Raw genomic sequence first — 12,755 nt, forward strand, 5'->3', positions numbered from 1 at the left:
AGTAAAATCCCTCTGACTTTCAATTATTGATTTTTCAGTTAGAAACTGATGTGAATAGCTCCTGCATAGCACTCAGTCAATATTTCTCTCTCCTCTCTTATGCAAAGTGTAAAATTATTTTCTTCATGCATGAAAAATTATTCTGTCTATAGAAAGAAGAAAGATTCAATTTACACATGGCTTGAAAGAGAAAAGAGAAATACTGACTAAGCTCTATGTTGGAACTGTCTAGATCAACATCTAACTGAAAAACTGGTAATTAGAGGTTAGAGGGATTTTTGTCACCTTACCCCTCTGTAAGACATAACATGATCCCGTAGTATACTTAATGAATTACCGAACTTCACCTACCGATAACCCATTAAATACACTACAAGGGATTTTGAAACAATTTTACTTCTTTTGAAGGTGGCAAACACTTTTGGTAGGAATTAAAAATTTTTATTTAAAGTTAAACCACATATCAAATTTTCAATCAACTTAAAGTTTCCGCAAATTTTACATAAATTTCAGTAAAGTGTAGTCTATAATTAAGAAAAATCAGTTCTTCAAAACCTATGAAAACACTCCCACTAATTTCATTTCTCAACCTCAACTGCCAATATATTCTTAATTCAATACAATTCAACCAAATTTCAATTCAAAATTTATAACTCAAAATTTTTTTCAAAATAATTCGATAAATTCATAAACATTGCATTAAATTAAATTTACCTACACAAGTCTTAATTTACAATAGGAAAATAAAAAATAATATTATTACAAACTTACAACTGCTCATCTAACTACTTAGATATATATGAACAAAATATTATTTATATCAAGTCAAAATTTACAAGGTATAAATAAATACCAGTACAAAATCTTCAAACTTTGCTCCCTTATTTCTATAGCAGCTCACTCTGCTGCTATGTCCTTTTCCCTATCTGCGACAGCAAAATCAAGCCATCGCAGAGTAAATTTTACTCAGTGGTACACAATAAAATTTAAAAAGCTGAACATAAACCATTCATTGTCAAATCATAATTTAAACATTTCACAATTTCCATATCACATTTATAACAAATCACAATTTAAATATTTCACAATTTTCAAAACTCAATATAACACAAATTTGGTCAAATAATTTAATAAATACAATGTTGCCAATCAATAATACAACTTAGGCCATGACACAAAATTTTCAAACATACCGTGTTGTACACCACGACAAGGTAAACCCACCCAACTAATCGAAATCAATGAGGGAGGTGGCTAGCTAACTAATGAGTACTCATCCAAACTCACCTCAGACTGGCAAGCCAAAGAGGGAGGAAAATGATCAAATATCAAACTCAACCCCACAAGTGGAGGAGGAACATATTAAGGGACTATCATGCCAATTGTGAATAAAAAACAATTTAAAACTATAATGTTCAATTATAATTGATACAACAATCAAACAAACTTCATTTCAAATCTCCATTTTTAAAGTAGGCAACATACAAATTCTCAAATAAAATTCCCAATGCCAAAACTAAATTCAAAACCATATTGTTTAAATATTTCATACAAATCAATAAATAATTTTTATACCAAATTTCCTTTGTAAAATAGGCAACACAACATTCTTAAAATTCATAATGAACAAAACACATTCACAATGGATAACAAATCAATTTTCATTGTGAAAACTATAATTTAAAAATTTTTATGCACAAACCTGATGTGAGTCACCTCTAGGCCTTGACTCAGTTTGCTTTATCATTTTCCAGGTATTTTTCAGCTGAAACATGCAATTTATAGTGTTTCAGTATCTTATCTCATAATAAATCTAATAATTTATTTCATACTTATTTAATTGTGTCTCTACATAGGCCTAAATTGGCATTTTCTAAACTTTGCATTTCAAGATTACTATTCATAGTACTATTCTGGTCAAATTATTGACTTTCTTATGCTTAATAGGTATGTGAATTTCAATTACACCCACATACCACATTTTGGGTGCCTAATTTGTTACTTTAGGTGGCCATTTCAATTTCTAGGTCTCCTAAGATAAAACTCAATTTTTCAATTTTGGTGTCATGTTTTGTACTGTTCTATTGGTCTAGTTATTGTGGAAAATTGACTAAATTTTCTTCATCAAAGTTGTTCCTTATTGTCTTATCTTTAATTCCCTTTTTGAATCACTATATTTGGAGTTTTGTAGCCCAAGTTATGACCATTTTCCTAAGGCTGGCTAGATTGGTATTACCCAGAATTTCTGGGTACTTTATTGGTTATGGCAGTTTTGGACAACTAAATTTGGGTGGCAATTTCACTTGGTTATAGGTAGAATTTGGGTTAGTATTCTTCATAAAAGTTGTAGTGCTATATCATACCTTTCCAATGCCACAAAAATCAGGTCATTTAGACCTGTCTAGCCCAAGTTATGGCCAAATGAACAAACACTGTTTATTTGATCATTTTTGTATAGTGGCAGTGCACAACACCCGGGTTTGACCTAATTGTTCACTATGTTAATACAATTTTTTGGGCATGGTTTCTGCATGAAAAATGTGTCATTATGTGTCTATTTTCATTCCCGATTGGCCTCACACCAATTAGATTGGTAAAATTTTAATTTTGGTCCCTGAAAGGGACCTAGGTCAAACTGATAGATTAGGACCCCACTCCAATCCGAATTGTATTTTGTTCCTACCAATTTAAACACATCACAAATGGTCCTAATTGACTCTTTCTAACCTCCATTAAGATCATCTTCATCAATTGACCATTTCCTCCAATTTTTCCTCCAACTTGAAGAACTCAAGAACCCTAATTTTCTAAATTGCTCAATTCATGCAATCAAAGTGTGGTATTCACACATACATACTCAATTGAACTTAATTGCATGATTAATTAATATGAAACACACTATTTCCTCAAGTTCACAAGGCTAGCCGAATTCCATATGGTCTATTTTCTTGTCATTTAATTTTAATTTTTCATCAAATTCTAACTTCACTCAAGTATTTAGATCATAAGATAAAGAGAAATTGAAGAATAAATACTAACCTCACTTGGCACTTTTCAAATCTTCAAATCCTTTCTCTTTTCTTCAAAATTTTTTCTTCAATTCTCCTTCTCAAGTTGCAAGAGCAAGGTTTATTTAAAAATTTGGGGGATTTTATGGCTAATTTGGGGGTTTGAAAAGCTTGAAATCAAGCTTTAATGGAGGACAAAAAAAACAAAAGAAAGAAAATGGAGATGGTGCCGTCCATGAGGTTGAAGGAAATGAAAAATTGTTTTTCAATTTCATGTTTTTATGTCTTATTTTTGACTTAGTCAAATTATAATTAAATAATTTTTATTTATGATGTCATGGGTGAGGTCACAACATGACGTCATTAATTTGATTTTCTTTTTTCCTTTATTTTTCCTTGTTTCTTTAATTTAATTCTCTATTTCAAAATTTTCATTTCTCCTATTTTATTAGACAGTTAGGTCAGGAGTCACCTCTAGGGGTGAATTGACCAAATTGTCCATCGCCGATTTGATCCAGTTTGCAAATAATCCAGTATTTCTTCTGAAGTCCTGACCTAATTATTTGACCTACTTATCAACTTTTTTCTGTGATTTTCTCTTTTCCACTAGGTTTGCAATAGTCTTCAGGACCGCGGTGTCACAATTTCCTGTTCAAAAGTAGGGTTAGGATTGACCTTGCAGTCACTTCCCGGGAAGGTTACTCATCGCTGTGAGACTCGGCTCATTTAATCTTTTATGCTTTGTTTTTTTTATTTATACTTCACTATCTAGTACTCACTATTTATTTCCATTCAGGGCTTTTCTAGGTGACCGCGGTGTCACAATTTCCTGTTCAAAAGTAGGGTTAGGATTGACCTTGCAGTCACTTCCCGGGAAGGTTACTCATCGCTGTGACACTCGGCTCATTTAATCTTTTATGCTTTGTTTTTTTTTTATTTATACTTCACTATCTAGTACTCACTATTTATTTCCATTCAGGGCTTTTCTAGGTGTCTTAAACATAGTTCTAATCCTCTTAATTGTCCGGACCAACACCAGTTACCGGAACAGTGCAATATATCAGGCTATGCATATAGGGGTGTTACAATTTTACTGTGTAAAATTTAAAAGTTGATGGGGTTTTATGTTATATTTTTAAGTTGAGAGACTGTAATGTTACAACAAGATAAGTTCAGAAATCTAAACATTTATTTTGAGGAAGAGGGCAAACAAAAACATTTGCCCAAGCGATATGAAAGGGTTATAAGCTAACAAAGAACAGCAAAGAAAGAGGTTCAGCCCAAGTGAGGCCTTTGAAGGCAAAGGAGTTTCAAAGCTATTCAAAGACTACAACTTTTCTTTGCAGACCCACACTTATCTTTGAGTCAAAATTGCGATTTTAATAATGGTAAATTACTTTTTTCATTCTTGAGTTATGTTAAAATTAATATCAGTCTTTTAATTTTCGAACTAAATGATTTAGTCCCTATATTTTGAATTTATCAAACTAAAAGCCATTAGTCCATATTTATTTATTTATTTTTTTTTTAGTTTGACAAGGTCAAAATGTAAGGATGAAACCATTGTTTTTTAGAATGTATAGGGACATATGTGTTAATTTTGATATAATTTAAAGATGAAATCATTGATTTCTCAGACAATTAATAAAAAAATTGATGAGAAAAATAAATGGAGAGAGTCCAATTAATTTATTCAGGTAAATGCTACTAATTATCCTCTTATAAAAAAATTTGAATTTTAGACAATGACAATTATCAGAGTGTTGACAATAACACCACCTTATGAATTACTACTAAAGTTGGACACATTTTTATTTGGGAGGTTAATTAAATTTATGAATCACGTAGTAGATCAAGTTTGTATAAGAATTTTTGAACTGAACTCCAAGTAGATCCTTCCTTGCTTATCTCCAAGATAATTTTAATAAAACTTGCGCTGATCACATAAAGACTTGGACATGCTATCCTTTTGCAAGCATCTGTGAGCCCAGTCTATGATCTTAGGGCACTCCTCTGCCATGATCAACTTTCCCAAGGTCTCATATGTGTAGAAGGAGCTATAGCATGGAATGAGTGATAAATCAATGTAACAGAAACTTTCACCTCCAAAGTAGAATTCTTAAATCCAACAATCTCAAAGAATTTATAGATATAGAAAATGAATTTAATTGGAGGGCCTAATCTAATAATTAACTAACCTTCTTGTTGACATAGTCAGCCCAGAACTTGGCATGTGCTCGTTATAGAGGATCAGAGGGCAACAATGGAGATTTATGGTTCTAGACCTCATCAATGTATTGTACTGTTACCATTGACCTGCAAATGGGTCTTCGTTATGTATCAAGACTAGGATTTGCTTGTGAATTGGGTTCATCTTCAAAAGAAGAGGGCTCTTGTTAATTAAATCCTCTGGTCTAAACTCATACTTTAGTCCCTTTCCAGCCAAGGCTATCCTCACCCTCGTTGCAAAAGGACTAGGATACCACTCTAATAGAATTAGTGTTAGAAAAAATAACAATAATAACAACAGTAATAGGCTTTGATTGTATAGTCACTCTCTTTATGGGAATTATGCCCTCACTATGTTACTGCCTGGTAATTTGAGCAGATCCCTTCAGGATAACAAAGCCAAAACAGAATTCTAACCAATAATTCTAGAATTCTCCCAAAAACAAATTAAAGAATAATATTATTGATTGTTAGTCGAAATGAAGAGAAGAGATAGAAGAGAAAGACATAATTAAAAATTTATGCTCGAAAAACTACTGCTATTTATAAAGCATTTACACCTCTTTTAAATAGATATAACAGTTCACTTTATATCTATTAGAATAATCATATCTGTTTACTTGCAACTTTTATAATAGATACAATGATTCACTTCATATCTCTTAAAAAAATTATATTTGTTCACTTATACCTCTTAAAATAGAATAATTACATTAGTTCATATACACCTCTTATAAAAGATATAATTGTTGGTAATGAACAACTTCTTTTGATGCCTTTTAATGAATAGATATAATTATTTTGATATGGGACAACTTTTATATCACTAACTATTTATAACAATCATCCACTTAGTTAGTAATAAACATAATCAACATGAATTAAGATTTATGCATACGGAAGATGCCTTTCGACTTAAACCTACTATTAGTATAAACATTTCAAAATCTTATCAAGATTATTGATTATATTTAAATATTAAACCATAATTCCTATATTGACAAGATCGAAAATATTATACACATAAATCTTATCAACTTCTTTAACACATTCACCGTGAGCTTTTAGCACCATATTATGGCCTTGTGCTACCTCCTGAATTCATAAATACTTACAAAGTATTATTATCCAAACTTTGATAGAAACGACACCACTTCTTGTGTGTACATAGGTAAAGTTTAAACTTTTTGGTTCTAAACCAAACCCAGTATCTTCATTAAGAGTAACAAATACTCAACCTCTTTTTCTTTAGCACTACTTAAATTTCTAGTGCTCGCAAACTGTCACAAATTATAACTTGTTATTACCTTTTAAACCTCTAAAATTACTGAGCAATAATAAAGATAAGGTTCCCATTACTAGTGACAAGTTAAAAAAATTTTAGACCAATCGCACACGTAGTGCTACTAATCATATCCCTTGGGAGCCCTTTGGTTAATGGTTCAACAAGATTATTTTTTGATTTGATATATATAACTGTGATAATACTATCAGAAATTAATTGTCTAACATACTCATGTCTTAAAGCAATATGTCTAGACTTGTCATTGTAAATCTTGCTAAATGCTCTAGACATAATAGCTTCACTATCATAGTGCAAAGAGATTGCTGGCAACGATTGTGGCCACAACTTTGTATCTAACATTAAATTTTCCAGCCATTCTGCCTCTTTGCCTGCTGCTACTAAAGCAATAAACTCAGATTCCATTGCATGTTTGTTTCTTAGAAGCCTATTAGATAGCTCCTCCACCTAAAGTGGATATCCAACCAGTTGTAGACTTATTATAATTAATACTAGTTATCCAACTAGCATCACTATAACCCTCAAGTACTGAAGGAAACTTATTGTAAAATAAGGCAAAAGACTTTGTCCTTTTAAGATAACCGAGAACTCTTTCAATAGCTCTCCAATGATCAGCGCTAAGATTATGAGTATATCTTGAAAGTTTACAAACAGCAAAAGCAATATCTGGGGATCAATTTTAACAACTCTTCCTGAACTTATCAAGTTGTAACATTATAGGACCTCAACTTAAAAATGTAATATAAAACCCCATCAACTTTTAAATTTTGTACAGTAAAATCCTTCTAACCTCTAATTACTAGTTTTTCAGTTAGACGCTGACCTAGACAGTTTCAGCATGGAGCTTAATCAGTATTTCTTTTTTCTCTCTCAAATCATGTATAAATTGAATTATTTTTCTCTCTATCGGCAGAATAATTTTTCATGCGTAAAGAGAATAATTTTACACTTTGCATAAGAGATGAGAGAGAAATATTGACTAAGTATCATGCGGGAGCTATTCACATCAATTTCTAACTGAAAAATCAATAATTGAAAGTCAGAGGGATTTTACTATACAAAATTTGAAAGTTTAGGGGGTTTTATGTTACATTTTAAAATTAAAAGACTGTACTGTTACAACTATATAAGTTTAGGGACAGTTGTTGAAATTTACTCTAATATCTGGCCTAGTACAATGCATAGCATACATCAAAGTACCAATTGCACTAGCATAATCTAATTGACTTACAGATCTTCCCGAATTTTCAACTAATTTGTTAGAAACATCAAAAGAAGTAATAGCTTTTTTAATACACAAATGATTACGCTTGGACAAAATCTTATCAATATATGAGATTGACTCAAAGCAAAACCTCCACTATGTTTTTTTAATTTTGATACCTAAGATAATATCGACTTCTCCTATATCTTTCATTTTAAGTCAATAGTCTATGCTTGTAGAATTTTTCCTATGTTTTCCAAGTCCGAGTAGCTGCAGTACCTGCGTTCTCCTTTTTAATAATTAATTTCATAAAGAAATGCCATGGAATAGAGACCCACACTTTTTTAACAGAGAAATTCGTTCATTATTCAGAGTCAAAAAGATACAAGAGATGACAAAGCCCAAAGCTAACCTTGGTCTAATACAATATTCAGGAAGCAGAGAAGCCCAACAAACAACCCCAACCCTAAAATACTATTTTCTTTGATTATTGGGAAATCGAAACAGATTTCAATACAAGGACACTGAAACAGAAATACACATGAGGGTGCAAAAGAGTATCAAGCAGCTGGCTGGCTTTGCTCTTATGGAAGGTCTATTCATCCCCCAACTTCTTCCTTATCTCCAAAACAGCTTCATAAACGTTGCGCTGATCACATAAAGACTTGGACACACTTTCCTTCAGCAAGCATCTCTGAGCCCAGTCTATGAGCTTAGGGAACTCCACTACCACGCTGAAGTTTCCCAGAGTCTCAAATGTGTAAAAGAAGCTATAGAATGGAATGAGTGCTAAATCAATGTAGCCGAAGCTTTCACCTCCAAAGTATGGCTTGTCTCCAAGCTCTCCCTCCAATATTTTAAAGCATTCAATCAAGTCCTTCTTTGAAGCTTCTTTCACTTCACCTTTTGATGCCCACAGCATCCGTCCAATAGGGTAAATCTGTAGGTAATCCAATTTCCATTATTGCAAGTAAAAGATAAAAGGTGCAAGAGTATGCCACATGGTAATATATAGCTTATTAGAGGGCCTAATTAACTGACCTTCTTGTCGATATAGTCAGCCCAGAACCTAGCATGTGCTCGTCGATAAGGATCAGAAGGCAACAATGGGATTTGTGGTTCCATACCTGATCAATATATTGAACTATTACCATTGATTCGCATATGGGTCTGCCATTATGGATCAACACTGGGATTTGCTTGTGAACTGGGTTCATCTTGAGAAGAAGAGGGCTCTTGTTGCTCAAATCTTCTTCTCTGGACTCATAATTTAATCCCTTTTCAGCCAATGCTATCCTCACCCTTGCTGCGAAAGGGCTAGGAAGCAAATCCAGTAGAAGTAGCTGGTCAGCCTCGGCCATTATTGCAGAAAATAAGCAGAAACGTTTAGATAGTAGATATAGTTTTTTGTTTTCTCTTTGCGATGCCTATCAAAGTGAGACATGGGCAAGCTTTTATATTGCAATTTCGTGTCGTGCTTATTGTTCTAGGTGCTTCCAAATGCTGTCATTGCTGGCATCAGTTTTTCAAACTTTACCTTATATTCTGCAGAAGTTTCCTTTGTTTTACAAGTCAAAGTAGCCGCAATTTCCATGGCATTCTCTTTTTAGATTTTATAAGAAGTGCTTCATATATCAACCTCTTGTTTTGAACTTCAATTTGTAAATTAAAATGAATTTCTTTAGGAAAAATTATGTGCCTCTTTTTTCTTTAAAAGAAACAATTATCAAATGTGGAATTATTTCATATTGGATGAGGTTACATTTTCATTTTTTATGATTCCATTGAAAAGGGTTAATATAAGTTGAGGGCCCAACAATACAAGCCTAAAAGAAAGAGATCGAAAAAAGATAAAGCTATCTTAGTCTTTTTATTAAAATTAACAGCAATTTAATAAAATTTTAACAGTAAAAATTAAGTTATAAACTTTGTCAAATCTTGATAACTAAATTATTTAATTTTAAAAGTACAGAGATTAAATTATAAATTTTATCAAACTTTAGAGTTTTACAAAGAACATTTAGGACATCAACTTTCAACTTCCATTTAGGAATTAAAAATAATTTCTTGAAGAAAAATTATGTGAATTTTTTCCTTAAAAGAATGAATATAAATAATAAAAAAAATTATTTTTAATTGAAAATAATAAAAAAAATTAAATTATACTATGTTAATGTTATAAAGTTATGAATTAATTATACTTTTAATTTTATATCTATATTTTACAAATTTAATTATATCATAATTTTAAATAATAATTATTGATATATTATTTTATAAAATAATTATATATAAAATTAGTATATATTAATAGGAATGAGCTAAATTTTCACCTAACCAACCAAGCTAACGAACCAACATGCCAAGTTTTAAACAAGTTTGATCACGAGTTTATAAATGAGCGTGTTAAATAAGTCCACCCATGAAAGAAGCTCACTCAAAAACTTATTATGAAAGTGTCTGACATAACATATAAAAATTAACTTATATACACTTAGTTTTTATAAATTAATTTGAGCTTATAAGTATTTGATATTTTATACAGTTACATAATTAATTAAAATGCTTATGAGTAATTGATAAACAATTGAAATGTTTGATAAAAATTATCTTATAAACACATTTACTATTAAAATAACTAAAAATAATATTAAATAAATTTTATGATGAAATTTTAAAAATTAAATGAGAATAATATAACAAAATATTTTATCAAACTAGCTTATAAGTATATGACTTACAAGTACCAAAATAAAAAGTTAAGTCTTTCAAGTTTATTTGTTTAGCTCATAAGCTTCAATTATAAACTCAAAAATTGTAAGAAACAAATAAATCAACTTTTATTTAGAATTTATAAGCTAGTTTAACTAGCTTATAAGTTAAAGACATACACCCTCGATATGAGCTCATTCACGAGCTTATTTATAAGTCAACTCGCAATTAAGGGTGTATATGAAACTACTAAACTAATAAATCCGATCAATCCAAATGAAATCAAACAAAAACTAGTGATTTAAACATTTATATGTTAGTTATAATTTGAAAATAATTGTAAATCAAATTTTCTATTTGCATTGCCAATTAAGATAGTAAAAGCTTAACTCAAATTAAATTTATTGATTGATGCTTATTTTTAACATAGTAAAAATTTAACTCAAACCAAATATATATATTGAATTAATATTTATTTAGAGTTGAATTATAAAATCTAACAAGTACTAAAAAAACTCTGAAAACCAAACTCAAACCACTTAATGTGTAAACTAAACATATATCATTTTATAATTTAATTTGTTAGTTTCAATTTGAATATTATGAAAACAATCAATTTTATCCGTTTGATTTAACGAAATACAATGAACCCACTCAAATTAACCAATGCATAGAATATTAACAAACTTGAACCCAACTCATTATTAGACAAATCAGGCTATTATTCCAAGGATTGAAATTTTTTTTAATTTTTTTAAAAGGAAAAAAAAAAAGATTCAGATCTAGTCTTAAATCCAACCAGCCAATTCCAATTTAGTTAAAAACAAGAGAGAACAGTCCGGTACATGTTGGTTCCGTACCCAAGCCGAACCATGGCCTGCCTGCCCTTCGTTGTTGTTCCTAGCAGCAATTCCTGACAGGTTAAACTTTAGACATGTCCTGTCACAGTGTCAACTTCCGCGCTTGTTTTTTAAATGAGCCATTCGCCTATGCCATTTCAGTTTCAGGAAAAAGGAACTCTTGGTGGGGTTCATCTCAAGGAGAAGAGGGCTTTTGTTGTTCAAGTCTTCTTCCTATAACTCATACTTTATTCGCTTCTCTGCCAGGGCTATCTTCACCCTTTCTCCAAAACGAGTAAACTTGGCAGCCAGCAGAACTACTTCCTCATCTGCCATTTTTTACACTCGCTACTCCATCAACTGATAATCAACTTCTTCTTTCTTTGGGAGAATGTGATGGGGTCCTTGGTCAAGATTAGCAAGCCTTATTATAACACGACTATGCTGTTCTTGATTATCAATGTCGTCATTGCTTGCATCAGAAATTCAGAATTCTAATTAGGCATGTGCTATATATATATGAAACTGGATTCTAAATAAAAACAAATGTTAAATATGATTCACTTTGAAGTCCAACTTTGAATAAACCAATCTAAACTAGGTTTAAAAACAAAATTCACTATGAAGTCTCCTATTTCCCAATACTGATTCTTCACCTCTATAGTCTTGTGTGAATTGTTCATAATTGTGAGTATTGTTTTATAGTGAATTATTGGAATGGTTTTTCTTTTTTCTGTTAGATCATTGGAATGCGGACATGAAGTCATGCTCTGATTGAATTATTAGCTTTTTCAAAATAATGGTTTCTCCAATCAGGCAATCATGGCTCCATCTTAAAGAATATGCATGCCAGTGCCCCCCATAACTTCAATTATTAGGTGCACTAGCTGATAGAGGCTTGCTTTTTTTCTTTTTTTTTGTTGGCACAAAATTGGCATCATTTTAATATCTATGTTTAATATATGTTGATTTTTACTTCTTTGGTTGGAGATCTCTTCTTTTCCTTGATATTCACATGCCCATTTATATAATTATCCTAAAGAAATGCTTATTATTGTTATAAATAAATATAGCCACACTCATCGCATGAACCACCTACCAATATCTTAAAAATTGAATAAATTTTAACATATAATGTCATAGTTTTTTTTTTATATATATATTTATCATAATCGTATGTGTTTTACTTGATTTTTTATATATGGCATATGGTCACCTCCCATCCCAACACTTGAAAGTTTACAGAATATTTAGGTTTACACCTGGAATTTATTAAAAAAAAAATGAGTGGCACTTCAATTTTTAAAATGTTTTATAACATAGTGTCTGGGTTTAAAAAAATAATTTAAAATAATAAATGATAGGTTTTTTTTTAATGTATTTCGATGCTTCATTTCTTGTGATTTGAAATGGGATGGGATTTCTTGGGATTTCTTGATTTCTCATTTTGTATTTCTATG

At 30.9% G+C, this 12,755-nt stretch overlaps 2 pseudogenes; both read right to left on the reverse strand.

Annotated features, from left to right (window-relative positions):
- Positions 1 to 4,929: 4,929 nt before the first annotated feature.
- LOC131180694 (probable glutathione S-transferase) lies at positions 4,930 to 6,898 on the reverse strand (annotated as a pseudogene).
- Positions 6,899 to 8,211: 1,313 nt separating this feature from the next.
- On the reverse strand, positions 8,212 to 9,146 carry LOC131180885 (probable glutathione S-transferase parC; annotated as a pseudogene).
- Positions 9,147 to 12,755: the final 3,609 nt, after the last annotated feature.

Source organism: Hevea brasiliensis, chromosome 6 (genome assembly GCF_030052815.1).
Source record: "Hevea brasiliensis isolate MT/VB/25A 57/8 chromosome 6, ASM3005281v1, whole genome shotgun sequence".
Classification (NCBI taxonomy): Eukaryota; Viridiplantae; Streptophyta; class Magnoliopsida; order Malpighiales; family Euphorbiaceae; genus Hevea; species Hevea brasiliensis.